Source organism: Erpetoichthys calabaricus, chromosome 17 (assembly GCF_900747795.2).
Source record: "Erpetoichthys calabaricus chromosome 17, fErpCal1.3, whole genome shotgun sequence".
NCBI classification, from domain to species: domain Eukaryota; kingdom Metazoa; phylum Chordata; class Cladistia; order Polypteriformes; family Polypteridae; genus Erpetoichthys; species Erpetoichthys calabaricus.
The window spans coordinates 31,484,577-31,509,245 of NC_041410.2; the positions used below are offsets into that span (position 1 = coordinate 31,484,577).

At 38.5% G+C, this 24,669-nt stretch overlaps 1 protein-coding gene across 1 annotated transcript in view; it reads right to left on the minus strand.

Moving 5' to 3' along the window:
- Positions 1-22,562, minus strand: part of cnfn (cornifelin) — a 47,070-nt gene extending 24,508 nt beyond the window's left edge. Inside the window, exon 1 of the mRNA XM_028822525.2 lies at positions 22,426-22,562. The gene's annotated coding sequence lies outside the window, so the exon portion shown is untranslated. The remainder of the gene's footprint in view (positions 1-22,425) is intronic.
- Positions 22,563-24,669: the final 2,107 nt, after the last annotated feature.

Sequence of the window (24,669 nt, forward strand, 5' to 3'; positions counted from 1 at the left end):
GTTTTTATACACAGCCCTGCTGGATACCTTGGGGACCACTGGGAGTCACTGTAGGGAGGCCCGTGGACTCATATATGCCCTATAACCCGGAAGTGCGTCATAATCCAATGACAGGAAGAAATGACGTGCTCCCGGGTTGAAGATAAGGACTGTTTACCCTGACCCGGAAGGAATAAGGACTTGTGGGTAATGGACAGGAACACCTCCGGGTCAGGGAGTATAAAAGGACTCTGGGAAAGCCCAGACACTGAGCTGAGCTGGGAGGTAGGGTGGCGAAGTGTCTGGGAGAGGAGGAGTGTTTATTTGTGCTTTATTATAGAGAATTGATTGCATGAGTAGTGTGGAGTGGAGGGTGCTTTGTGCACGTGATTATTGTAAAATAAAAGAGTCTTGGACTTTTACCTGGTGTTTGGAGTGGGTACCTGAGGGTTCAAGAGGTGGATCAGAACCTCAACTGCTACAACTGATTTTAAACGTTGAACTAATCATAAATTAATTTTTGTGAAATATGTGAAGGTGGTGCAGCGGTTTTGTGATTAGCATTGCTGTCTTACATTCCTGTAAAATGGCTTTGAGATCCCTCCGGGGTCGCTGTCTATGTGGGGTTCACTCATTCCTCTGCTACCTCCGGGCACTTCTTTTTTTTTCTCACATCCCAACGATTCATGTTACTATAAATTGGAGTTTCTAAACAGGCTCAGGATGAGTAAGTGTGAGTGTGTGTCATCAGCATACCACATTTGAACTTTCAGGGTTGGGTACTTCCATCTACTGGAATAGGCTCTATTACCTGGGGAATCTGAATTGGATTAGATGTGTTTAAAAATGGATTGATGAATGTATGAAATGCATGATGTTACGGGAATATTAGGAAACTACATTAGAAATGTTTTGTTATCAGTTATTTAATTTTTATTTTACATAGTGAGCAGTATCACTAAGAGCCTTACAGTGCCCACCCTGTTAACACACTGCTGAGGCCCCTTTAAATAAATGACTTTGGAGCAGATTATTCAGTCATCATATCAGGTGACTCAGACTTGAGTTTACTGTGAAATGCTGAGGAGGGTGTGAGCCAGCAGTTGGCCATGGTCTCTGAGACTGTGATTGTGCCTGAATTTGCCTTTTGATTTTATTTTCTCTAGAAATGTTGCTGTTTTCCACTCCTCCATTGTCAACTGGTCATATTTATTCATTCATTAATTTATGTTCCACTGCTTATCTGAAACTGGGTGACGGGGGCAGCAGACTTAGCAGTGAGGTCCATACGACACTTTTCCCCAGCCACACTTGCAAATTCTTACTGTGGAACCCCAAGGCATTCCCAGGCCATCTGAGAGATATAATCCTTCCAGTAAGCCCTGGGTCTTCCCTGGGGTCTCCTCCCAGCTGGCTATAAAACCTCCACAGGAAGACATTTGGAAGGAATCTGTATCAGATGCTCGAACAACCTCATTTGGCTCCTTTCAAGGCGAAGGGTCAGCATCTCTATTCCGACTCTTTCGTGGATGTCTGTGCTTATCTCCCTATCTTTAAAGGAGAATGCAGCCATCCTGTTGAGAAAGCTGCTTGTACCAACAATCTCATTATTTTGGTCATTACCAAAAACTTATGACCGTAGTTTAACTAATAAATCGAGAGCTTTGCCTTTTAAATCATCTCCTTCTTCACCACTACGGATCAGTACAGTGATCACGTAACTGCACTTGCAACCCTTATCAGTTTGTCGATCTCACCATCTCTTTTTCTCTCACTTGTGAACAAGACCCTGGGATACTTAAACTCCTCCAACTGAGGTGATAACTTACATCCTACTCAGAAAGGACAGTCTAACTTTTTCCTACTGACAACTATTGCCTCAGGTTTGGAGGAGCTCATCCTTATACCTGCTGCTTCACTTGCATGCTGGAGTTTACAGCCTGATTAAGCAAACAGGACCAAATCATAAGAACTGCATCACTGCCACTGGTCACAGTTCAGCAATAATGCTACTGAACAGATATTGTTTGGTCCCATTTATGGTAATCAATTGGAACTGCTTTGTTTTAATTTGCGTTTAATCAAATATGTATCTTTATGTTTATGCTGTGACGCGTGAATCACTGTCTTGCACCCCAAACAAAGACTGAGTCTCAGTACTTTAACAAAACCAGCTTTATTCCACTTGAAACAGGAACAGCATGGTTATTTATTGTAGTGGAATCTAGCACTCTCCTATACACAGACTCAGCAGTCAGACAGGGTCATGAGCAGGTTAGTGGCCAAGTAATACTGTTCCCTGCATTTATAATGATCCTTGCCTCACCCATTGACGACAGGTGCTTATAGTGTGACCGCGATCAGCTCGGAGTTGCTTCGGTGCCGAGCCGCTGCAGCACTGTAAGCCTGCGGCTGCCCCGGCAACAGATAAACAGTCTTCCACAGACGTGGTAATTGCACTTCAGGATGCTCTTCGGGGTATTGTCCCATTCGGGTTGAGTTCCAAAAGAGCTTAGACACCTCACAATGCATTATGTAATTATTTACTGGTAAATTTGTAATTTTATTCTACCTTTGAACATATCACAGCCTGCACTCAGTGAAGAGTGCTATACTGGATTAAATTGAATTGAATGATCGATCATATGAGGCACATTTTAAATTAAGGGCCTTTTTCAAAGGATTAATGTCTCTATTAGGGGCAACAGCCTTGAAAACCCACATGTCATTGATCTTGAGGGGATAACTCAAAATGTAAGGAAGGCTGGAGAACCTGGAGGTCACCCTGCTTAACAGATGTCTGAAAAACTAAAAATGAAAAAGGATCCATATCCAATTTCATATAAATTTGGTAGTATGCACACTTTTATTTCTTGAACTTTTTCGTTAGTCTGCTAATACTTTTCTCATCATCATTTTGTACCTGTCTTTGCACGGTCATGTCAGTATTGTTTGTGGTTGTTAAGTCCGTTGACACACAGGTTTCATGTATTGCGGCAACACACTCTGTCTGTTCAAGATAGCTTTGCCATGCCTTAGTTATCATGGTGTAGATCAAATCTTCTCATACAAAAGACAAACAGCATTACTTTCTAGAACAAGTTAAGTATAATTAGGCATTTTCCAATGTTCAGTTGGGCTTCAACTATTTAATAGTACTCTTGGTTTAGTTGCACAATTTAAATGATCTTCGTAGTTCTGAACTTTGCTTATTCTTCTGATTCTCATTCAGTCTCACACTCATTTGACTGCTTTATCTCCTGGCTCTATTTTACTAATGCTTTTAATAATTTAATGAACAAAAAAATCATCATGGAAGTTCTTACCATCGAGAAACAACAATCACTTTCCTCCATGGTCAGACAGTCTTATTGATAAATACAGCTTAGTGTCATCATCATTTGAATTAAATTTAATATGTCTCCTCAATGTAGATAGTTCTATAAACTGTTTTCTGAGATTTTTCAGGTAAGTAAGAAATATGTTTCAAAGTAAGGTTGTGTCACCCATGAGCATCTGTAGATCATCCTCAGGGCTCCTCTAAAAATATATGGTACCACCCCGGGTTGAGAGGGAGCGCTGTCACTAACCATGCCCTTTCCTATCCCTGCAGCAGAACTGAGAATACACCCCTGGAGGACACCTGACTCTACCCATTCAGGTCTGCAGAAGAACACGTCAATCTGTGAGCAGAGCATGACACAGGCAGAGCTCCTGTGACAAAGCCTGAATTAATACAAGCCTGACTGGGGCTATTTTGTTAGTCTAATTTTGTTACCCTTGTGCTTGTATAAATATGGACAATCAAAGCAGCATGAATTGCTTGACCAAAACAAGAACCACCTAAACAGAGACAGAAAAAGTGTCATCATTTTAAAATGTCAATGTGCATAACTCCATACAAAAACCAGTAAATAAAATATATTAATTTATACCTTTTTTGCAGCATTGGAAGTCTAAATTTATCAAGTGTAAGCCAAAATTGCAATTTTGACTTCATTGACTATGTAATTAATGTGGAAACTCTAGATGAACAGTCTGGTCCCAAGATGAAACCAACCTCCACATTGCTCATTCCTGCTTCTAGGTATTTATGCATCCAACCACCACATCAATGATGTGAACAAAAGCCAGTGACCAAGGTGCCAAAATGAGCTGTCAGAGATGTTTAACTAATGGAAACTACAACGGTGAAATCTGTAGCAGGTGAAGGAACTGCTTTCCTTTCAGATTTTCATTATTGAACCATTAGCCGTTTTGAAATAATTTTACCATTTTGAATCAAACAGCTAAAAGTAAACAAACTGCAGTAAGGCTACTTTCTGGACAGTCAACAAAAAAAATCCTTGTTTAGCAATGTAGATCATTTTAAGTCTATTGACAATAGTAATGTGAAAATGTTTACTGTTGTAGTACTTCCTCTTCTGTGGCTTTGTTACGAAAAATGAAACAGCTCAGTGTTTTCATAAAGCAGAACTAGGACACGCTAGGACACTACATCCAGTAGTCAGACTTGGCCAATAACACAAGTTACCCCTCTTATCTTCTGTTCTTCATAGTGCATGACCATCTCACATGGGACAGATAGACAGACTGCCCACCTTCTCTCCTCACAGTGAAGTGCCTGACCACAGAGCTACCTCGAGACCTTTTAAACAAACATCAATTAAATCTCCAGAAGGGTGCTGCATCTTTAGAGAACTAAAGGTAGTACATCACATAACAGCACGACAGCAAAGTAAAGCTGAAAGAAGCTAATACACTTACCAGCCACTTTATTAGGTACAGCTACTTAACTGCTTGTTAATGCAAATATCTAATTAGCCAATCATATGACAGCAACTCAGTACATTTAGCATGTAGACATTGTCTAAATGACCTGCTGAAGTTCAAACCAAGCACCAGAATGGGGAAGAATAGTGATTTAAGAGACTTTGAACATGATATGGTTATTGATTCCAGTTGGGCTGGTCTGAGCATTTCAGAAACCGCTGATTTACTGGGATTTTCATGCACAACCACGTCTAGGGTTTACAGAGAATGGTCTGAAAAAGGGAAAATATCCAGTGAGCAGCAGTTCTCTGAGCAAAAATGCCTTGTTGGTGCCAGAGGTTAGAGGAGAATAGCCAGACTGGTTTGAGCTGATAGAAAGGCAACAGTAACTCAAATAACCCTTTCTTATAACCAATGTATGCAGAAGTGCATCTGTGAACAGTACAACACGTGAAATCTTGAAGCAGATGGGCTGCAGTAGAAGAAGACCACATTGGTTTCCACTCCTGTCAGCTAATAACAGACAACTAAGGATACATTTCATACTGGCTTAAGGAAATTGGACAACAGAAGACTGGACAAACATTGCCTGGTGTGATGATTCTCAATTTCTACAGCAACATTCAGATGGTAGGGTCAGAATTTGGCATCAACAACATGAAAGTATGGATCCATTCCACCTTGTATCAATGATTCAAGCTGGTACTGGTAGTGTAATGGTGTGGGGGATATTTTCTTTACACACTTTGGGTCCCTTAGTACCAACTGAGGATCGTTTAAATTCCACAGCCTACCCAAGTATTGTTGCTGAGCATGTCCATCCCTTTATGATTGCAGTGTACCCATCTTCTGATGGCTACTTCCAGCAGTTTAACGTGCCATATCACAAAACTCAAATCATCTCAAACTGGTTTCATGAACATGACAATGAGTTCACTTTACTCTAATGGCCTCCACAGTCACCAGATCTCAATCCAATAGATCAACTTAGGGATGTGGTGGAACGGGAGAATTGCATCATGAATGTGCAGCCGACCAATCTACAGCATATTGCATGATGCTACTGTATCATGTCAATAAGGACCAAACTCCTTGAGGAATGTTTCCAGCACCTTGTTGAATTTATGCCATGAAGAATTACGGCAGTTCTGAAGGCAAAATGGTGTCCAACCTGGTACTAGGAAGGTGTACCTAATAAAGTGGCTGTTGAGTTTATGTGTACTTTAGAATGCTGTGAAATGTCAAGTAAAATGACACCTTTTATTGGCTAAATAAAAAGATTACAATATGTAAGCTTTCGAGGCAACTCAGGCCCCTTCTTCGGGCGAGATGTAATGTAAGGGGCCTGAGTTGCCTGTAAAGCTTACATATTGTAATCTTTTTAGTTAGCCAATAAAAAGTGTCATTTTGCTTGACTTTTCACTACATTCATAATGGCTAACACGGTACAACACCCTAGTATTTTAGAATGCTAAAAGTCAAATACACCATTTAATAAGCAGAAAGCTCTGTCTTTAGAGTGCAGGCAGTCAGTGAGAGAAGGCCAAAGAGTGAAATATTTGCTAGGGATCAATGTGGGACTCCTGGATTTTTATAGGAGGCTCCTGAATCTGGACATGACCAAGTGTTCATTTGGAAATAACCACTCGGCTGTAACGGTGGGCTGCTACAGGAGGTAATTGAGTCAAGACTTGAGGTGTAGGTTAGGTAAATGTGAAAGACCAGAAAAGAGAGAAAGCAAAACTCGAGATGAGACAGAGCCCAACAAAACACATCCAGGTTATATTCTGAAATTCTCAACAATTAAAAAAAATGAATAAATATTTATAGCAAATATCAGGAAAATACTCTTCTAAATAACAAAGAGTTAATTTGCACATATTGTTATAAAAATTAAAAAAAGACAATTTCACCGGAAATTACTTCATTTGAAATGAATAAAATACAAATCATTTACACTCAACCATGTCACTGTGTCTTATTTTCATGAGAAAAGTTGCACAATGGGAATTATTACTAAAGCAATCACTTCTGCTGAGAATTTGGTCAGAAAAAAAAAACAGAAATTGTATTCTGTAAAGCCAAAGTTTCCTGAGACATCTTCCTTCATAACAAATATGATTCTTTTATTTCAAGATTATATTAGTGATCATTTCATTTGTTCTGATTAAGCAAGTAACATAAAACAAAAGCCTAAATCATGTAAAGCCATAGAAAACTCATAAAGTTAAAATTTTCTGTCCAAATATCATACTTTTTTTTTGTTCTATAACAAATATTGTCAAAAGATGATTGCAGGAAAGTACAAATATGTGTGACAGCATCTGAGTCACAGTGCTATTTTCCTGTATTAGGAATGAAAAGGTAGACAGGAAGTTTGAGCTTATCTTGGCAACACTGGAGAGGAAATCAGCCTTGGATGTGACGTCAAATCACTGCAACTAATACTCTCTCAAATCTCAAAGGGGAATTTAAAACAATCTATGGATTTTAGGGAAAACTGATTTTGCAGTAGCAAGCAAAGACAATAATGGTGTGACCATGCAAACTCCACATAAATACAAAATAGCTTTCAATGCAAGAAATCAAGCTGAAGTTCAACATCTATAAGAAATAAATGTTACTTGTTGTACCACCATGGTGTTTAGTACAACAGAATAACAGCTTGATATCAGATCTTTCATTTTAAGTCACTTAATAACATTTCTTGGTGGAGCCTTCCTGATCTCTTTCTTTAATTTCTTCTTTCATTTCAAGTTCTCCTCTTTGATTGCATTTTAAGTCATTCCTTATGTACTTTATTCAGTTTTATTTGGAAGCTTTTCATTTTGTACCTGGTCTTTAAAAAAACATACAGGACTGTAGCCTTGTCTAAGGCCACTCAGGAAAATTACTTACAAAACTAAGTATCTGTGCATGATTTATCTGCTAATGAGATACAGTAAATATGTAACTTAAAATAAATACAAAAATATTGATACAATAAAAAGTATGAAGAATGCCTTGTGCTTTCGAAAAACTTGGATATCTTGTGAGACAGCTTTGATTCCTGAACTTGTTCTCAGGGCACTGCCAGTCATTCCACGTATTTGTTAAAAGCAGACTGAGGTAAAGGATTGTACTGAAATTTGAAGTAGCCAGACCAGCCTGGCTAGCAGTGCAATTTAACAAACAAAACAGTTAATTGAATGCTAGCCACAAATACTGGGGTGCCTCAATTAGAGGTTTAGAAATAGTTATGCAAACACACACTTACAGGCACATAAAAACTATAATTTCATATCATTAATGCTATAGTTACTGAGCTAGAGCACACCAAGCTGCATTTTAAAATGTAATGCTGAAGCTGTAACAAAAATTGCTGGGCAAGGTGAACTAAGAAATGCAATGGAAGACCCAAAAAGCATCTGATGAGCAGTATTTGAAGGTCAATTTCTTAAAGGACAGATGGAAATACAGGGAGGGTTTTGTTCATCATCTAGTGCCATGGTACTCTTTTCAGCTGTACAAAAACACTTGTCATGCATGCACTTCAGAGGATTGCCTTCTTGGCTCACCTAAGTTATGTAGTACTACTCCAGGACGAAAGGGGGCACTGCCACTAACATTCTTGTCTACTTTTCCCTTACAGCCTCGAGAAATCTCCCCTTGAGAGAAATGGAGCCAAAGAAGACCCACCCTTTCTGATCCGACCTATATAAAAGAGGGGCGCTTCTAAGAGATGGTGTCTCAGTTCAGAGCTGACAAGGCACGAGGAAGGTCACAGACACCTCAAAGTTATCCACACAATGGCAACTTGCTGATCCTCCATTCTGTTAAAGACTGATTTTTCTTTCTGTGGCAGAGTATTGTTCTCATGGCACCCCAAATATTTTAGTCTCGCCTGAGTCATCCCTCATCCCACTACACCTTTTAGAAGAAATGGCCTTTTAAGGCACGTTACCAGCTAAGAAAACATCTTGCCTAAGGGAAGCCTCACAAAATGCTAACTTGCTTTACAAACAGAAAACATTCTTGTTATTCATTTCATGTTATATAGTGTTTAATAATAATTCCCTTAGGAGGCCTAAACATCTGCACAGTTCTATATTTGTTTATGGCCTTACTTCCTTGCATGTCAAATGTTTCTTCTTGTTCAAATTTCAAAAGCGTCTCACTTGTTTCTTTCTTTCTTATTCAGTGTCCTTGCTTCTAAACTGACTGATGCTAGACTTTGCTATACTGTATTGATTACAGTCTTCTTGTTCTCTAATTATACAGTAGTATTTAACCACATTCTTTGCTGATTGAACATATTTTTTCTTTTTAATCTCATCGTGGTTCATTGTCCACACTGAGTAAAACATAACTAGAAAAACTATGAATATCTGGAAAGTGTTGCAGAAAGTATTAGTAAATTAAAAAAAGAGTGCTGAGTTATTGCTGTAATTTAAATACAAAGACGTCCTTTATTTAAACCAACTGGTGGAGGCTCACTACGAGAGCAGCAAGGCTCTCCATAGCAAGTCTGATTAGTCTGAAGAGAACAGCTCCTGTTATCACTTAGTATGTAGCTATCACCTAGTATGTAGCTCATTTACACATAGTAGCTGGTAAACATTTCAGTCCCACCAATGAGCACTCAGATAAAAGGTACAGTATAGAATAACATCCAATGGTCCCAAAACAGTTAATCATTGAAAGTCTATACTATATATGATGTCATTTCTTAATATAAAGTATTTTGGTACAAATGAAGGCATGTTGTCCTAGCATAACAAGCAGGGAGTTTCAAGCACTTTTTAATTTTCCTTTACGGTTCCTTATTCTTCTACAGCACCATTTAAAATTCATTCTGGCTCTGGATTTCCTCCTTCTGTCATAACCATTCAAGAAGCATTAGTTTCCTATCACACAAAATCCTTTTTACAGTCATTAATTTGCTTGATCTGTAACATTTCATTCACCTTTTTATTACAGTTTAATAGCACTTACGTCTCACAACATGAAGACCTTTGACAGACTGGTCCTGGATGATATGAATCCCCTTGTGGTAGACCACCTGGACCCACTGCAACTTGGCTATTGGACAAAGATTGGAGTGGAGGATGCAATTATCCTTTTGGCTTATTCTCACCTGGACAAAGCTGACAGCACTCTCAGGATTATATCTTTTGATTTCTCCAGCGCATTCAGTATAATCCAGCCATCCCTTTTAAGGGGTAAACTCAGATATGCAGGTGGATGAACCTGTGGTGTGCTGGAAAATGGACAAGCTGTGACAATTCGCCTTAATTCTACACTTTCTTATGCTTGTTTTATTTATTTTATTGTACGTATAGTTCGTGGATACAGCTGACTCGAATTGTATGGATTTGGCTTAATATTTACAGATTTTATGGACTCTACTTTGACTGGGAACAGCTGAGTCTGTGGATCACAGGACGAGACCTACGAACATTTTTTTGTACCTGGCGATCTAGGACCTCAGGATGATCTGTTTCCGTGATTATATTCGCTATGCTGATCTGCTCCCGTTTCATCTTACAGTACTCTATGACTGGGAACTGATCTGATGTTCATACTAATCTGGCTTATGGCTCTGGGGCGATCACGCCTGAAATTACCAAGCGTTACTGTTTGCGGCTGTGTATTGGAACCTCCAAATCCTGCTACTTCCTCCTGCTATGCTTTCTGCTTCTTGCTATCACTGCTCACCTACGCTACCACACCCGCCTCTCCTACCGGTTCCACTGTGCTGTGCTGCTTCTCCACTGCTATTCAAATAAGTATTGCCAAGTATCATGCTAAAATACTATCATGACAAACTCCTTCTTATTAAACAGCTTGTCCAGAGCAAATGGTCTGACTGGAACATCCAAAAGGATGCTAGTATTTTGCAGTGCCCGAAATATATACATCGCGTGTCAGGTCACCACCACTGCCGGGCTGCGAATGAAAAGACCACCGGCAGCATTTGCTCAGGAATGCGCCGTCCTTTTCATCACCCTGGAAATAGAAGTGTCCGTGTGCCAAATTTGCATTATGTGGAAATAAACCCTGATCGCGGCTCTGTGCAAAAAGAAGCCTCATTAACTAATATTGCACTGTTTAACTCGAGGTCTCTTAATGGCAAAGCATTGGTGCTGTCAGAACTCATCACTGACACCAAACTTGCTATTCTGTGTCTAACGGAGACTTGGCAAAAACCAAACGAATTTGCGTCTCTCATGGAGGCAACTCCACCTGGTTTCACTTTCCACACAGAGCCTCGCAACGCTAGACAAGGCGGTGGGCTTGCAGTAATTGTCAGAGCAGACTTAAACATCAAACGAATCCCAATTGACTGTCCATTGTCTTTTGAGTCCCTGGCTCTTAAACTAATAATGGAATCAGGTCCTGTCTTACTCATTGTTCTTTATCATCCCCCAAAATACAATGCATCCTTCTTATCTGATCTGATTGAACTTTTGACCAACCTAAGCTTTTACTCTCAGAGAATTATCCTTCTCGGTGAATTCGACATCCATATTGACATCCAAACATCTAAACTGAGAAATGAATTCCTATCCTTACTTGACCGTTTTGACTTGACACAACATGTTGATTTTCCCACCCACACTGGCAGTCATATATTGGATCTGATCTGCACTTCTGGACTATCTGTTGCCAACATTTACAGCACTGATTTGGGGCTCTCTGACCATAAAGCAGTATTTTTCACTGTTTCACTGCCTTTCCCTCCTCTTACCTGTAAATGACAAATTTCTTACAAAAACCTTAAAAATATCTGTCCCTCTATCCTTTCGGGATCCATTTCTGATCTTTTACTATCTGCACCTATTCCGTCAACACTAGATAGTCTTGTTGACCACTATAACTCAGCCCTTCATTCAGCATTAGATAAAACAGCTCCTTTAAAACATAAGGAGGTTTCCTTTAAATGTTCAGCTCCTTGCTATAATTCAGAATTACGATCTATGAAAGCAGCTGGCCGACGCTTTGAGAGAATGTCACGTAAGACTGGCCTCACCGTGCACATCCAGGCTTTCTCTGACCACCAAAGAGCTTACAGAGAAGCACTAACTGCTGCCAAGAATACCCATTATGGCAGAAAAATAGAAACTGGCCACAATAACCCAAGGGTTTTGTTCTCTGTAGTTAATAAATACTCAAACCCACATCTGGCCCAACTACCTCTTCTACTGAAGTCTGTGAGGAATTCCTCCACTTTTTCCATATCAAAATTAAAGATCTAAATAATTCAACTAACATAAATACATCATCTGTGTATATCTCTCCCCGTTTTCCCACTCCATCCAGCTCCTTCTCTAAGTTCTCACCAGTCACATCTTTGTTTGTTAATAACCTGCTTTGTAAGATGAGGCCGACTACTTGTGTACTGGACCCCATCCCCACCACACTACTTAAATCCTGCCTTCATGCCATAATCCCGACTGTTACAACAATAATAAACTCATCCCTTGACACTGGCTCTGTGCCGCTTACTTGTAAAATTGCTTTTGTAACACCAATGTTAAAAAAGTCTGGTCTTGATGCTGACAATCTTAACAATTTCCGGCCTATTTCCCAATTACCTTTCCTGTCAAAAGTTCTCGAACGTGTTGTAGCTTCCCAACTCACCAATTACTAAAGCTCTAATAACTTGATGGAACCCTTTCAGTCTGGTTTCAGGGCGTGGCACAGCTGTGAAACTACTCTGCTACGGGTAACCAATGATTTGCTTATGGCAGCAGACTCTGGACATATAAGCATATTAATTCTATTAGACCTCATTGCAGCATTTGACACGGTCAGACATGACATTCTACTGTCCAGAATGGAGAACATGCTGGGTATCTCTGGCACTGCCCTCCAGTGGTTCAAGTCCTATCTGACTGATAGGCAAGAGTTTGTTAGTCTTGGCAACAGCAGATCCAGCTCAGCGCCAGTCACACAAGGAGTCCCTCAGGGCTCCGTCCTCAGCCCTCTTCTCTTCTGTATTTATATGCTTCCCCCTTGGCCATATTATCCATAGCTATGGACTGGGTTATCATTTTTATGCAGATGATACTCAACTCTACTTCAATGTTAAAAGTGGAACTTCATCAGAGCTTTCTCAGCTCATAACCTGCCTCAGTGAAATTAAAACCTGGATGGAGCAGAACTTTTTAAAATTAAATTGCAATAAAACTGAACTCCAGCAAATTGCAAATTGCAACTTAATAAAATGAGCCTATAGCCTTATCTCCCAGTCTATCTTAGCGGTGATCTCATCAGGCCTGTCTCTACTGTAAAAAATCTTGGTGTCATTTTTGATTCCTCCCTCTCTTATTCCGCCCACATAAATCACATTAAGAATCTTTCCTACTTTCACCTCCGTAACATATCCCGTGTTCGCTCCTTCCTCTCCTTCTCTAATGCTGAGAAACTTGTTCATGCTTTTATCACATCCCACATCGATTATTGTAATTCCCTACTGGCCGGTGCCCCTTCTAATCTTATATCAGAGCTCCAGCTTATTCAAAACTCAGCTGCAAGAGTCCTTACTCTAACCAGCAGCAGCGAGCACATCACACCCATCCTGCTCTGTCTCCACTGGCTCCCTGTGTCTTACAGAATCGAATATAAAATCCTACTAATAACCTACAAAGCCTTAAATAACCTTGTGCCAAACTACATCAGTGACCTTCTCCATCACTATGTGCCTGCCTGCTCACTAAGGTCCTCTGATTCTGGCAATCTTGTTGTACCCCTCACTAATCTACACTCCATGGGTGACAGGGCCTTCAGCTGTATAGCACCCAGACTCTGGAATGACCTACCGAAATTAATCAGGTCAGCTGACTCCATTAATTCTTTTAAAAAACAACTCAAAACTCATCTGTTCAGGAAGGCTTTTAGCTCTACTTGACTTTATTACCCTTCTCTCAGTTTACTTCTCTATCAAAATACTCATGTAACCTGTGTGTGTGTGCTAGACCATCAATTATGTTTTCTGTTTTTTTCTCTGAATTCACTGTCGTAATCTTCTTTATTTATTGATCTGGTTTGTACAATGCTATATACTGTATACCCTGCCATTCTTTCTTATATTCTGTAAGTGCTTTAAGCATGGGAAAGGTGCTATATAAATAAAATATATTATTTATTATTATTAAATAGGTCACTCATTAAGAAAAAGGTTAGAATGAAAACCTGCAGCCACGGTGGACTTCCAGGACCAGAGTTGCCTACCCCTGAGGTAGACCAATGTTTGTGAGACTTAAGAACAGCATCTCTGATACAGAACTGAGCAAAACAGGACGCAACACAAGGAACAGCCCTGTCTCTCTTTGTCTTCACTCTGTACACCTCCGGCTACAAATATAATACCAGGTCATGTCACTTGCAGAAATTTTCAGATAAATTTGCATTTGTGGGGTTTATTGATAAAGTGGATGAGACATAAGTGCATAGGTGTCAGTGGGAGAAGCTGTTTCTTGGTGCAAAGAGAATTACCTGCATCTTAACATCAGCAAAAACAAGAAAGTGGTTATTGACTTTCAGCACACCAAAGAGTCTCCATGCCCAGTCACTATTCAATGTATGGATGTAGAGGTGGTCCACTCCTACAAGTGACTGGAAGTCCGCGTTAATAAACAGTTGGACTGGTCTCAGAACACAGAGGAACTAGAAAAGAAAGGGCACAGCAGGCTCTTTTTCCTCTGAGGTCAAAAAAATATTTATCTATCTATCTATCTATCTATCTATCTATCTATCTATCTATCTATCTATCTATCTATCTATCTATCTATCTATCTATCTATCTATCTATCTATCTATCTGTCTGTCTGTCTGTCTGTCTGTCTGTCTGTCTGTCTGTCTGTCTGTCTGTCTGTCTGTCTATCTATCTATCTATCTATCTATCTATCCATTTCATTTTTGCTCCATTGATGACATTGCTTGCCTTTGTCTCTAGCATTATGATGAGGGTCCCATTTTTCATTTTGATCTACCATCTTCTCACTGGCATTCTTTGTAGACACCTTAATCAATTTCCACTAACCCTTGTGTTTTTACATTTTCCTAAACTATTTTATATAGCTTGACTCATTTCTGATTTTTCCATCAGAACAGTTTGATACGTTCATGTCCAGGATCAAATATTACATCCCTTACCTGAGGTAAAAGTACTTAAGTAAAGAAAAATTAGGCGAGTCACATTGAACAGACTTCTTATGTGTTTTTAAATTGAAACTATTATATTTAGTAGTCTGTTAAAGTATTCAGAAATAGCCAGTAGTAATGTATTATCCACTGATCCACCATCTATACTTGCTTTGTCTTGTCACAGGGCATTGTGTATAAACCTGTTCTGACAGCACTGAGCACAAGCAAAAAAACAGTTCAAAGCAGAATGATTAATATAATATAATATAATATAATATAATATAATATAATATAATATAATATAATATAATATAATTTAAAAACCTACTTATGCAAGGCAGAAGTCATAGTACAGTGTGGTTAATATATATGACTAAGGGAAAAAAATGATTTCCTGTATGGAAGTTGAAACTATAGTTATAGTTTGTTGTAAATTTAATTTACGACTTCTTATCAACAAGACAGCTTGCACAGTTAGGCAATGCAACTTACCAAACATACGAGAGCTCATATGGTGCACTTTTAACTAACAAGATTCTGGTCACACATAGTTTGATTGACTATAAGCAGATAAGCATCAAAATACTCTCCAAAGTCCTAGCTAGAAGGATGGAGAAAGTGCTGCCTTCACTAATATCACAAGATCAGACTGGATTTAGCGTCCAATCTTCGACGCCTGTTTAATGTAAAATACTCACCTGCGAAGTCAAACATCCCAGAGATTTTATTATCCTTGGATGCAGAAAAAACATTTGATATGATTAAATGAAACTACCTTTTCATTACATTGGAGAAATTTGGGTTTGGCCCGAACATTTGTGCATGGATTAATCTACTGTATACCAATCCAGAATCTTCAGTTTGTATTAAGAAGATTAATTCAGACTACTTTAAACTAGAATGTGGTACCAGACAAGGATTCCCCTTGTCACCACAACTTTTTGCAATTGCCATTGAGCCACTGGCAGTTCACATTCAAAATGCTTATGAGATAAAGAGGATTATCATAGAAGGACTTAAACAGAAAATTTCTCTATATGCAGATGATATGGTACTGTATATATCAGACCCACATAATACGGTGCCTACAGTCCTAACAGCACTAACAGAATTTCAAAAGATCTCTAGTCTCAGAATTAATTTGACTAAAAGTGTGCTCTTTCCAGTGAATTCTCAAGCACACAATATTAGATTGGACACCTTCCCTTTTATCATTGCAGATCACTTCAAATACCTAGGGGTAAACATCACAAGTAAACATAAAGCTCTTTATCAACAAAATTTCGCTGTCTGTATGGAAAAAATCAAGCAAGACTTGTATAGATGGTCAACCCTTCATCTCACTTTAGCTGGAAGAATTGACATTATTAAGATGAATATCCTCCCTAAGCTTCTCTTTTTATTTAAAAATATTCCAATATACATCAATAAATCATTCTTTAAGGAATTAACCATAACCATAACCACATTTATTTGGAATTCAAAACATCCACGTATCCAAAGAGCGACCCTACAAAGGCCAAAGGCAGAAGGTGGCATGGCTCTACCTAACTTTCAATTTTATTACTGGGCAGCAAACATACAAAAACCTGGGCATTACAACAAATAGATGAACATACACAGGCTTGGTCTGCAATAAAAATAGAATCCTGCAGTTCCTCTTTATATTCCTTGCTTTGCGCCCCAATAAATGCAAATTATCACCAATATACTAATAACCCAATTGTGCTTCATTCACTCATAACATGGAACCAATGTAGGAAACATTTAAAGATAGAGAATCTTTTATCGGTGGCACCACTGCACGAGAACCACCTTTTTCAACCATCGCAAACATATGCAGTTTTTATTGTCTGGAAAACATTTAGGATTAAATCACTTAGAGATCTGTACATAGACAACGTCTTTGCATCCTATGAACAATTACATTCTAAATTTAACTTTCCAGCAACACATTTCTTTCACTATCTTTAAATTAGAAACTTTGTTAAACAGAACCTGCCCAATTTTCCTCATCTCCCAACTCCCTCTATGCTGGAAAATATATTCATCAGTTTCAAGGACTTAGACAGCATCTCTGCAATATTTAAAACCATTTTACAGTTCCTCCCTTTCAAAGATCCAAGAGGACAATGGGAAAAGGATCTCTCACTCAACATATCAGAATAGGACTGGAAGGTAGCAATGCAGAGAATTCACTCGAGGTCCATATGTGCAAAGCATACAATTATCCACCCATCCATTTTCCAACCCGCTGAATCCGAACACAGGGTTATGGGGGTTTGCTGGAGCCAATCCCAGCCAACACAGGGCACAAGGCAGGAACCAATCCAGGGCAGGGTGCCAACCCACCGCAGGAGTATACAATTATTCAACTAAAAATTATATGTCGAGCATATCTATCTCACTTAAAATTGTCCAAAATGTTTCCAGGGCAAGATCCAACCTGTGAATGCTACAATCAAGTTCTAGCCTCACTGGGTCACATGTTTTGGGCCTGCACCAAACTAACATAATTTTGGACCAAGATTTTTAAATGCCTTTCAGACAGCCTTGGTGACACAATCCTTCCTAATCCACTAATAGCTGTGTTTCGTGGACTCCCAGATGGGCTTAAAGTGGAGAAGGACAAACAAACTGTGATTGCCTTCACTACACTATTGGCATGTAGACTTATCTTGCTCAACTGGAAGAATCCTAACTCTCCCCTTTTAAGTCTATGGGCAACTGATGTTATATATTATTTGAAATTGGAGAAAATCAAATTCTCACTTAGAGGATCTGTGCAGAAATTTTTCCAAACCTTGCAGGATCTAATCAATAACATTTAAGAATAAACTTTTAAAGCACTGAGGAAGCAGATTCTCTCCCTATTCTCTCTTTTTTTCTTTTTTCTTCTCCATTTATCTATAGTCACTTATTAATTTATCTATTTGCTTATTTTTACTATGTTTAAGTTTTATTCTGCTGCCTGTGCTCTCTTTCTCAGGGGTGGGGATTGATTTGTTTTCAATCCTATTCTTATAAAATTGATCTATTTGTATGGAATGTTGTGTGATTTCAATACAATCAATAAAAAATTAAAAAAAATAAATAAATAAAGAAGACAAGCAGGCTGAAGACTTTGTGTTGTTAAGAAGGCCTTATTTACAGCAAAAAATTTAAAAAAACAAACAACAAAAAGGTCCACTCAAGCAGGCATAATTCATGTGTCTCTTTCTTGATCTCCCCCTTCTTGCCCAAGAGTTCAAATTAGTTCTTTCTTCCCATATTCAACTGGAAACTTAATCTGCAAACAAGCTGCAAATCAAAATCTATTTCTTGCTTCCCCACTGTGCCCTCCCAGCAGTGCCATCTTATTGACTTATATCATTTGCACACCCTTCAGTGCAGTTGGGATCCAATAAAAGAGCAGGATCACAAGAAGATACTGATATTGTCTCTTAATTGTTGTCCTTTGAGCCTGAAGAACTAATGCTAGCCGAAAGTATTAAAGAAATTGAGACCTTTTAATGGGGTGACCCCTCTTAAACTTTTTATCCCTCTTTTCACAAGGCATAGGTCTACAACTGAAGAGAATTTGGAGATATTTTTATTGCACTGACTATGCAACGGTTCAGGTAGTTATAGTGGATAACTTTTGTTGAAGATGGCTGATTTCTCATATCCACAATTTTATACAAAAGTGCCCTCTGTTTTCTGTGTCTCTGTTTACATTTCAGTGGATATCTTATGCGAATGTTGGTGAATCATCGAGCAACACTACTTGTCCAATTTTTAAAGGGTGTAATGAAATCTTGGAATTGTAATAAGCTTTCTGACATTGCCACACCACTGGCCGCTTGTTATAAGCTTTCTTTCAATGATTGGACAAAGTGTTTTGAAGCACCAGGAATTCAGGAATTATGGCCTGCATTACAGCCAGAAAGAATATCAACAGGTAGTAGTTGTGATTGTCCATATAACAAAAAATAGGCAATAATTCCGTTACTTGCATGTACAATTCAATTTTTCTCAAGTGTGTATTTCCCTCAGATGCATGCTGTAGGATGTACTTGCTCAACTGATCTTAAAGAGATATGCTAATTTTTTCAAGAATACCATCAGATTGAGGAAGACAGTGGGTCATTTTTGTTTTTGATTAATTACAGACTAGGTCCGATTCCAAATGGTGACCCTGGTCAATATGTATCACCTCTAGGATTCCATGGTGTTGGATATACTTCTGAAACAGTCACTTTGTCACTATGGTGGCCATTTCGTCTTTCCTAGAGCCCAGGTTGCCATGTTTGGAAAAGGAATCCAACCCCACCAAACATACCAACATCATTCTGACATTCAAGGTTGTCCAGTGTAGGTTTATTACATGAAAGTGGTGACAAATAACAAATTGTTACAGTTCTATTATGTGTAACAGGGAAGTGAAGAAATAAGCAGGTAAGGCGGCACAAACAATAATCTGTAATGTCATGTGCTTTGAATGGCCAGAAACAGATAGTGTGTGTGCAATACATAGTTTTTTCTGTGCCCTTATGCCTTACAAATGGGTGGCCGTGGATCAAATGAAGCAATTCTTCTTTCATTGTATGTTTGATAACCACTTAATAATGGAAACTAATTGAACCTCACCAGAGCTTGCTTTTCCCCCTGAAACCCACAATTAGGTTAATTTTATGTTATCTCTCAATTATAATAAAAAAATCCTGGGACGAGACGTGACTTTTTCAGAGAGATACTTTCATGTCCCGCGAGACAAGACTTTGTGCCAAGAGATTTAACCATGCCCGGTGGCCAGAAATAAAAGACAAAGAGTAGATGACTAAGTAGAATGTCGTAAAGAACTCAAAAACGTCGGCGCAATACACATGCAGAGCAGGTTAGAGATAATGAAAGTTCTAAAATTTGAAAGTCTCAAAAAAATTATAGTAAATATTGCATTAGTGCAAACAAATGGAAATTATTACTCGGTAAAATAATGGAACGGTGAAAAGAGATTGAATATATTGTTCGGATTTAAACTTTAAGTCGGAGACTTGTAGATTATCTAATTCATGTTGCCATCAGGGAAAAGTAGTGTTTGTTCCCAATGAAGAGGCGTATCTGTAAGAATGAAAAGATTTGTTGTTTGGTGAAAGTGAAATCCACATACGCAAGCGGCAGGCCAGGGGGTTGGCGAGCGAAGCGAGCAGGGGGCGAAGCCGCCTAGTATTATAATGAATATTCTATTATAGTTTGAAAGTAAATCTCTATAGATCTTGTCTTTTCTCCTTCTCCTTTTTTTCTTCTTGATGCTCTCATTCATTCCCAAGATACTGAATGTTTAATTGGCCATTCTAATTTACCTTAATATAAATGTGTTTGATGTATGCTTGTATTGTTCCTATAATTGTCTGACAATGTATTTTCCCATTGTTTGAAGTTGCCATAACACATTTCAAGAGTACAAATAAGTTAAATTATGCTGAAAAAGTGGACATTAATGCTCCTATTTCCTGAATTCACTTTTTCCATTACAGGTTTGCAGAGAGCTAGAATCAGTTCTGCCAGGCCACCATCAAATGAAAACTGGAAGCCATCCCAGGATGATCAAAAATTGGTCCAGGACTTTTGTCCAGAGTAGCCCACCACAATCATTCAGGAACTACACATCCTTGCAAACCCCTCCAAACCAATATCTGCAGTTTAGATAACATTTTCTACTGATTTGTAAGTTGATCAGTATAGTGCAGCACTTCTCAAGTTTAATCCTGAAAGTTTACGATTTCGGTGTCACTCTGCTCTTAATTGAACACACTTTGTGTGTGTTAGAATTGCAAGATTTTCTGAGGTTATGGCACTGAATTAACCTTAGTGCTTATTCTACTCATCATTAATTCGAAGCATTTGGTTTAAATTAAGAGAGCAAAGTCCACAGAAAAAAAAATGAATTGAAATGAAAATGACAGAGTTAAGTATTTAAAGATGTGAAAAAAATACAAATCCTTACTATTTTCTTATAAATGTTAATTTGACATCATTGCACTTTTCATCATGCAAAATAAGAGAAGGAAAGGAAAGGTCAGCAAATTAAACAAATAGATCAATTAAATGATAAAAATGACTCTCTGATTTTGAAAGTGATTAAAACAAAAATCTGCTGTTGCAGTAGGACCCCCCCTCCTCCCCAACTGATATGAAAACACAGGCCCATGCAGATGCTACACTGTCCCCTTAACCCCCCACTGACCACCACTCTGATAATTCATGGTTTTTTACATATCTGCCACAGAACAGAGTTTTGCATAAACAACGAAAAGCCACATTTTTCGAGATCATATACAGACCCGTTTCATAAATGGTGCTAAATTCCATTTCAAAAACATTAACATTTCTGCTCAAAGATGTTATTTTATTTTGTTAATTTGTGGCATCATGCAACACCTTACCACACTTGTGGTAAGAGATGCTTGCACAAATATTACATTGTCAGTTCTTCAGCCATTTGCTTCATTAAAGCAGTTAATAATACACTCCCACCACTCTTGACTCCAAATTCTTTTGTGAATGGAGGTGGAGGAAATCATGTCAGAAAATGCTGAGACATAATGGCTTTATGCTCCTGCACTGATTCACCATATTTAGAAAACATGGAACACTGAAGAGCATCAGCAGAAAAAAAGCATACCGACATTCAGGTTTACTCTTTACTTGTGAAAACCATGTTAGAAAGCATGCACAGTGCATGCATACCATGTAATCTGAATGTGTATGTGAAGTTGAATGCCTTGTCTAGTTTGTGTGATGTAACCAGCATAGATGTCAGATCAGGTATCTCCTCAAGTTCTGATTTGAGCATCAAGACCTGGTAATGTAAAGCTGGCCTCTGACTGCTGATATTCCTGCTTCTGCTTTGTTCTTGTGATTCTCGTAAACTGTGCTGGGATGCACAGTTGGTTGTACTTTGACAAAAAATTGAAAAACATATGAGGATCTAACACTTGCAATAAGTTTAAATCTAAATTTTATTTTCTGCTTGCTAGTTAATCTTAATGTGTCCTGCGATGGGTTGGCACCCTGCCCGGGATTGGTTCCTGCCTTGTGCCCTGTGTTGGCTGGGATTGGCTCCAGCAGACCCCCGTGACCCTGTGTTCAGATTCAGCGGGTTGGAAAATGGATGGATGGATAGTTAATCTTAACTGCACTTCTTGTGTATTTACATGTCGGTGTCCTTGCAAAATAAATCATGAAAGAGTTTAGGTTGTTTTCTGTTTGAACTAATGAAATAAAGTCAGAGAGAAGTTTACAGTCTCTGATCTCTTCTTGTTTAACACCAGATGCTAACACAGTGTTCCTAAGATTTCAACCTACCCTTCACCATTCCAATTATTTCTTAATAAATCAATTATGTTTTCTATCAAATTGAAAATTCTCATGAATTGTCTTGGCCTGAGCACCACTGTAAGTAAACATAGCAAACATGAAGGTGAACCAACTAACTGTGCACTCCAACCCTGCCAAAGTACCTCACTCTGTGCAAGTCTACATTAATTGATTGATTTTTACCTTATTTTCTTATTTGCCCCTTCTGGTTTTCTGAAGATGTTTTCTGTTTCTCTTCTCTTATTTGTGTCCTGTACTTCCTTATTTTTTGATTTACTAAACGGTCAGGGTGTGGTCCAGGGGTTTGTACAATCGTGTGATTAGAGAAGAGCATTGAGGATGCAATCTTAGCTGTCCATCTCTTCCTTGTCTTTCTCTCTCTCTCTCATTTGCTTGTTTGCCCCCTCACTCTGGCTCACTACTTTTCTTAAGTTGTCTCTAATACATTTTAGATATCTCAAAATAAATACCTGTCCATTTCAAGATATCTCAAATACTCATTTCCAGATATCTTAAAATATGTTCCTTTACATCATACATAGATTTTCAGATATCTCATAACAACTCTGAATCCATTTCAAGATACTACATCTAAAATGCATTTTGAGATATTCCAAAGTATCTTCCTGTAAATTTTCCTATTCTTTCCATAGGAATTCTTACTATGGCTAGGTGCAGCAATGACAGCTCCACTACTCAAGAAAATTTGGGATGCCAACCAAGTCATTTTATTGTCCACAAGCAGAACAAAAACAAAACAAAATACTCTTTGGCTTGCTGCCTGTTATGTGGGGTATTCAAAGCAAAACCAAGATAGGTTGTTGAGCTGGACAGCCAAGGTCAGATGGCTAGTGGAGCTCCATCCAGTGATCGCTCAAGCCAGTAATGACACCTCCTTCCGTGACATCCGGCTTTTTATGTTTTCTCAACCAGAAGGGCTGGGGTCGGTTGCCCTGACTAGGCAGCTTCTCAGTACTGTGGAGAAAGAAGGAGATGACAGTATTAGAGATGGAGCCTCCTCTTGTCCCTGTGGGTTATTACACACCTTGACTGAGCCTGTGAGGAAGTCCTCTGAAGTGCATGTGTCACATGATCTATTTTAAGATATCTTGAAATGCATTTACGATATCTCGAAATGAGCATGAAGTTATTTTGGGATATCTTGAAGATGTTTTAAGATATCTGGAAATAAAAATTTTAAATATCTTAAAACTGTTTTGTAGATATTTGGACATGATATTCATATATTTTGAAATGTATTTTGAAATGCATTTGGGATATCTAGAAATAAAATTCAAGATTTCTTGAAATGCATACATTTTTAAATGTTTGAAATAGAGTAGAGGCTCATTTGAAGATACAGTGGAACCAAAGAAATTTCCCCCATAGGATTGTATGTAAATACAATTAATCCATTCCGGACCGTACAAACTGTATGTAAATATATTTTTTTTTAAAGATTTTTAAGCACAAAAATAGTTAATTATACCATAGAATGCACAGTGTAATAGTAAACTAAATGTAAAAACATTGAATAACACTGAGAAAACCTTGAATAGAGAAAACTAACATTGTAGGAGTTCACGCTATACCCTTACAAACCGCTCGATGTAAACACTTTTTTTAATAAACAACCAAAAAAAGTAACATTGCAAGAGTTCACGCTATACCCTTACGAACCGCTCGATGTAAACACTTTTTTTAATAAACAATCAAAAAAACTAACATTTTCAGGAGTTCACGCTATACCCTTATGAACCACTCACTGTAAACACTTTTTTTAATAAACAACCAAGAAAACTAACCTTGCATGAGTCGAGTTCTGGCAGGAAGCTGGGTGGAGAGGAGGTTACAGTTTTGAGGTAGAGTCCCTAAGCGCGATGCACGTCTGACCGAGAACAATGTACTACAGGGAGAGACTGAACACGTGCAGAAATCAATGGCGCATACGAACTGGAAGGGAAATGAAATAGCTCACAAAGAGTACACAGCGAAAGCATGCACGTCTGACCGAGAACAAAGCAACAAGTGCGGAAATCATTGCCGCATACAAACCAGAAGGGGAAACTGGCTTGTTCGTCAAACGAGTGTGTGGTCATGTACAGATGCAAAAGTTTGGAGAACTTTTTGGTCGTAACCCGATTTGTACGTGTTCAGAGACGTTCGTGAACCGAGGTTCGACTGTATCATGAAATGAATTTGAGATTTCTGAAATGTGAGTCAATATGAAGATATCAGAAATTAATTTAAGATTTCTCATTTGCATTTCCAGATATCTTAAAATAATATCCAGACCATTCTGAGGTATTTTTGGAATTAAGTTTAAGATACTGGAGTGTACCACCTCCAAATCCACTCCCTGAATAGTGACTGAGCAGAGAGGCCCTTTGGTGTCACAAAAGTCAACGACCAGTTTGGTTGGTTTTC